The sequence below is a fragment of the Musa acuminata genome, chromosome BXJ2-8 (assembly GCF_036884655.1).
Source record: "Musa acuminata AAA Group cultivar baxijiao chromosome BXJ2-8, Cavendish_Baxijiao_AAA, whole genome shotgun sequence".
Taxonomy (NCBI): domain Eukaryota; kingdom Viridiplantae; phylum Streptophyta; class Magnoliopsida; order Zingiberales; family Musaceae; genus Musa; species Musa acuminata.
Genome location: NC_088345.1, coordinates 19,783,598 through 19,790,028, shown reverse-complemented (window position 1 = coordinate 19,790,028; position 6,431 = coordinate 19,783,598).

Genomic DNA, 6,431 nt, shown 5'->3' with positions numbered 1-6,431 from the left:
CTTAAATTCAAAAACTTTATTAAAGACAACATGAATAGATTCTTCTATAACCAAAGTCCTTTTGTTAAAAATACAAAAGGCTTTAGAAATAGAAGAATAGCCAAGAAAAATCCATTGATTGGATTTTGCATCAAACTTTCCTAAAGCATCTTAGTATTTCCTAAAGAAATAGAAGAATAGCCAAGAAAAATCCTTTGGATTTTTTCATTCAAGATAAAATATTTACAATCGAAAACTTTAAAATATGAAATGTTGGGTTTTTGTTGTTCCACAATTCATAAGGAGTTTTGGAAAGTAATGGTCTTACTAGAACCCTATTCATGACATAGCATATCGTATTAATGGCTTCGGCCCAAAAATATTTGGGTAGGCTATATTTGTTCAACATGGTTTTTGTCATTTCTTGTAAGTTTTTATTTTTTCTTTCTACTGCTCGATTTTGTTGAGGATTTCTCGGAGTAGAGAAATTATGGTTGTATCCATTAGAATCATAAAATTTTGAAAATCATGGTTTTGAAATTCGCCACCATAATCAATCCGAATTGATGAAATCGTAAAGCCTTTTTTATTTTGAATAAGTTTACAAAACTTTAAAAAATACCTAAAGCATCAATGTATTTATGTTCAATTTGAGAAAGAAAAGCGACGTTGGCATAAAAATTCTTAAGCAAAGAACGAGTTTGAACCTCTTTTGATGTGTCTCCTACAATTAGCTCCTTAGGATGAGCATCTATGTACTTCCATTCCTTGGGTAAGGATGTTTCGAAAGAAGATGCATCAAAGTTGCTAGTTGAAGGAGGAGGTTCGTTTAAATTCAAAGCATTAAAATTAAGATAATCATCAAACTCATTTTTCTTAAATTCGAAAACTTTATTAAAGACAACATGAATAGATTCTTCTATAACCAAAGTCCTTTTGTTAAAAATACAAAAGGCTTTAGAAATAGAAGAATAGCCAAGAAAAATCCATTGATTGGATTTTGCATCAAACTTTCCTAAAGCATCTTAGTATTTCCTAAAGAAATAGAAGAATAGCCAAGAAAAATCCTTTAGATTTTTTCATTCAAGATAAAATATTTACAATCGAAAACTTTAAAATATGAAATGTTGGGTTTTTGTTGTTCCACAATTCATAAGGAGTTTTGGAAAGTAATGGTCTTACTAGAACCTTATTCATGACATAGCATATCGTATTAATGGCTTCGGCCCAAAAATATTTGGGTAGGCTATATTTGTTTAACATGGTTTTTGTCATTTCTTGTAAGTTTTTATTTTTTCTTTCTACTGCTCGATTTTGTTGAGGATTTCTCGGAGTAGAGAAATTATGGTTGTATCCATTAGAATCATAAAATTTTGAAAATCATGGTTTTGAAATTCGCCACCATAATCAATCCGAATTGATGAAATCGTAAAGCCTTTTTTATTTTGAATAAGTTTACAAAACTTTAAAAAATACCTAAAGCAATCACTTTTGTATGCCAAGAAGTATGTCCAAGTGTATCTACTATAATCGTCCACAATTATAAAGACATATTTACTACCTCTTAGGCTTGATGTATCAATGAATCCAAACAAATCCATATGGATCAATTGCAATAGTCTAGAGGTGCTTATTTGATTCTTTGGTTTGAAACTACCTTTTATTTGTTTTCCTAGTTGACATGCATCACACACATTGTCTTTAACAAACTTAATGTGAAGAATACCTCTTATAAGTTCTTTAGATGAGATTTGAGAGATTAGTTTTATGCTACCATGACCTAATCTCCTATGTCAAATCAAAGCATCGTCATTCAAAATCGAAAAATACATTTCATTATAAAGATTATCAATGTCGATAGTGTATACATTATTTTATTTTAGGGCAATCATAGATGTGTTTTTGTGTAGTTTTTCAATACTGCAAGCATTGGATTCAAATCTAATGATGTATCCTTTATCACACAATTGACTAATGCTCAAATGACAATACTTTAAGCCATCAACCAACAACATATCTTCAATCAAAAAGTTGGATTTGTTACTTACGGTTCCTTCGCCAATGATTTTACCCTTGTTGTTGTTTGCAAAGTTGACATATCCTTCGTCTAGGCTAGTGAGCTCAGAGAATTAAGATGGATCTCCAGCCATGTGCCTTGAACATCCACTACCAAGGTGCCATATCTTGTTCCTAGCATGTGATGGTAAACATTTCTATAAAAGAGGATGATTTTTAGGTAGCCATTTGACCTTGGGTACCTCAAAAATTAATCTACTCAACTTATCATTTTGCATAGAGTTCTTTATGGTTTCTTTAGGAACCCAAATCAATTTGTGTGGACTATATCTCTTAAGTGGACATTTATAGGTAACATGTCCAAGTTTGCAACAAAAGTTACAGTTTTGGGGTGAAACATACAAGGTAGGGCCTTTAACAAAGTAGTTGGATTTTGGTGAGAGCTACTCACAAATCCGATTCTGTCTCTTCTATTAATGTGACCCTTATTTGCAAGGATCATATTTAAAGACTTGCTACCAACCTCAAACTTTTCAAAGGTTTCTTTGAGTGGCAAGTTTTCCTTTTTAAGCATTTCTAATTCATCGTATTTTGTGCAAGGAGTTAAATTATCATTGTGCTCAACTTTTAATTTATCAAAATTACTAAGAGAAGCATGCTCCTTTTTTAACTGTTTATATTTTTTACTAACTAATTTACATTCATCAAATAAATCATGAAAGACACTTAGTAATTCATCAAAAGATAAATTTGCATCAAATGAATAGCTTACCTCATCTTCAATTGTCATTAGTGCATAGTGAGCAACTTGCTCTGTGTTGGTTGGCTCCTCTTCTTCGGATGTACTTGAGTCGTCCCAAGTTGCTTTAAGAGACTTCTTCTTCTTCGGTTGCTTCTTCTTTGCTTGGGGACATTCTCTTGTGAAATGTCCCGGCTTTTTGTATTCGTAACATATAACTTGTCCTTTCTTGGGTTTAAATTTATTTTTAGTGCTATTTTAAATTTTTCCTTTTTATAAATTTTTTGAACTTTCTTGTCAAGAGTGCCAAGTCATCATCATTGTCCTCATCACTTGAATTTTCTTTCAAGTGATCTTCTTGAGTTCTTAGTGTCATATCCTTCCTGTTCTTTGGAAGGTTGTTCTCAAGCTCTTCATAAGCATTGCAAGTCATCTCATAAGTCATTAATGACCCGATAAACTCTTCAAGAGGAAAGTTGTTTAAATCCTTGGCCTCTTGAATGACCATTACTTTAGGGTCCCAACTCTTTGGAAGGGATCTCAAGATTTTATTAACAAGTTTAAAGTTTGAAAAATATTTGCTAAGAGCTTTTAAACTTTTGACGACATTCGTAAAATAGGTGTACATGTCGACAATAGTCTCGCTTGGCTTCATCTGAAACAATTCATAAGTATGAACTAAAAGATTTATTTTTGACTTCTTTACTCTACTAGTGCCTTCGTGAGTGATTTCAAGTGTGTGCCAAATGTCAAAAGTCATTTCACAAATAGACACTTGATTGAACTCATTTGTATCTAAAGCGCAAAATAAGGCATTCGTAGCCTTGGCATTTAAAGCAAAAGTCTTCTTCTCCAACTCATTCCAATCGCACATTGGAAGAGAAGACTTTTGAAAGCCATTTTCTATAAGGTTCCATAACTCAAAATCTATTGAAATTAGAAAAATTTTCATTCTAGTTTGTCAATATGTGTAATCCGTCCCATTGAACATAGGTGGACGTGTAATTGAATGACCCTCTTAGTTGCCGGCAAATGCCATCTCTCTTGGGTTTCAAACCAAATGAGAGTGACCTCGCTCTGACACCAATTGTTAGGATCAAGAGCGGCACTAAGAGGGGGGGGGGGGGGGGGGAGGGGGTGAATTAGTGCAGCGAAAAAATTACGTCGATTCGAAATCCTTCGTACGATAAAAACCAATTTCAACTCAAATCATTTGTTTTACTTTAAATAAGTAAAGAAGAGAAGGTTGGATAGTTTGCAATGTAGTACAGTTGAATGCAGTAAAGAGAATTTACAGTAAGGAAAGAACACACCGGAATTTATAGTGGTTCAATCGTTGTGACCTACATCCACTTCCGATTCCTCCTCCGTCAAGGTCACCAGTTTCCACTAATTGTCCTCCTTCAAAAGGCAAAGACCAACCACCTTTTTACAACACTTTCTCTTTTTCACGGGTTTAGGAGATAACCCTTAAAAGCCTCACTCCTCTTTCTTGGATAATTACAAAGCTAAGAGAGGGAGGAGGAGGACTCTTCTTACTTTTATAATAATTTTAACACCCCAATACTTAAGATTTTTTAACACTTTTGAGTGCACTTTATTACCCTTCCATGCAGAATAGGGTGAGGTATTTATTGGCCCCAATGACTTCATAATTTGAGTCAAAAAGTGTCATATCCCTAGATTTCGGGGTACTGGCGGTACCACCGCCTAACTCTCTGACGGTACGATTGCTTGACAAAGCTCGAAGACCAAGCTCTGGCGGTACCACCGCCTGATAGGGTGGTACCACCACCTAACAGCATTAATTGTCGACGGTACCATCGCCTAGTCTGGGCGGTACCACCGCCCAAAGCACTTAGGAGACTAAGTCTTAAGCGGTGTCACCGCCGACCGTGACTTTATGTGCTGAATGGGTTATTCAATCGGCCCAATTTAGCCCTGTTAAGGGCCCATTTGGCCCCTAACTGAGTTAGTGGGATTATCTCCCAATCCTAACTTAACTAATATTCTAACTATGATTAAGGCAAGCAATATTTTGTCTGGTATGTCTATTTTTATCTCGGCGAACCTCCGGCAAACTTCATAGTGAGTCTTCCAGCGAACTCCTGATGAACCCTCAACGAACTCCCGACGAACTCTCGGTGATCTTTCGATGAACTCCCAGCGATCTTCCGACGAACTCTCAGCGAGCTCCCGGCACACTTCTAGTACATCGTCTGAATCTTCGTCTCTGGCTCATCATCTGCTTTATACCTTATCGCTATCGTAGTTAATCCTGCACACTTATCTCAACACATAGATTAGATCAAACAATTTACCAATTGATTTCATCATCAAAATATGAGATTCAACATTTAACAATCTCATATTTCAAACCTCCTTAGTACCTTACAACCTCCTAAGTACCTTGCAATAGTTTACTCTTCTAGTTTCACAAGCTCTCCTTTTAACATGAGATTATCGAATTCTGCTATGTACTCCTCCACACTAAGATCTTTTTGCTTGAAATCATAGATTTTGAGAAAGATCTCTTGCCTATAATTGTCAAGTAAATATTTCCTCTTTAGCTCCCTTTTCATTATCATGATCTTATTCTTCCCCTCATGTTTTTTTTTCTTTTTTAGATTTTTCTACCAATAAGATGCATTTCATCTGAGTTTGAGTGTCATAAGTTTTATTTTCTTTTGTTCTGGTGGTTCATAAAAATAAAAAGTTCTTTCCACTATATTAAGCCAACTGATAAAATTTTCAAAATTAATTTTACCTTCAAACTCCGAAATATCCAATCTTAGGTTGTATTTGTTCTAACACACATCATGGACTCTATATCTTGCCCGAAATCTTCTCGACTCCCTAAGGTGAGGAGGTGTATCATCATCAGAATTAAACTCTTGGACATCATTTTCATGCTAGTTGTTTCTACTTTGAAGTTCTTCAATGATTTAATTTTTTTCTTGTAGACTATGTAGCAATCTTCATAGCTACAACCTCAATGACTCAACATCATCTTCAGAGCCAGTATTTTCATCAACTATATCTTTTCCATTTTGCCTTGCCATGATCTCTAACCTTTAGCTTGTTGAATCTCAGATTTTGATGATAACATCAATTGACGAATTAATGATCTAATCCATGTGTTGAGATAAATGATGCAGGACTAACTACAATTGTGAGAAAGGTAAAGTGATTAAAGAAGAATTGAAGTTAGGTTGGAGTTACTGATTGAGCATCAGGCTTGTAGGATCTGAGCGGCACTAAGAGGGGGGGGTGAACTAGTGCAGCGGATTAAAACTTGTAAGTTCAAAAATGATTCCGTAAAATGCAAGGAGATTTTTCTTTGATTGTAACTTGAGTAAAGTAAGAAACCGAAAACGATTGTAGAAAGGTAAGTACTCACAGATTCAATGAATACGCCAATTTAAAGTGGTTTGGTCAAATGACCTACATCCACTTGCGAAGCCTTCTTCAATGAGGCTCCCAACTTCCATTAGCAAATCACTTTGAAGGGGAAGGACTAATACCCCTCTTACAACCTTTACAAGTGGTTCACACTCTTACAATTTTTTCAACAAGAAGAAAGGAGGTGAACACTACAGCAATTTGAAAACAAGACTTGCTAAGACTTTGCTAAGGCTCTTATCTCAAACTATTGCTTTGCAAAAGTTGTATTCTCTGCTAAGAATTGAGGGGTATT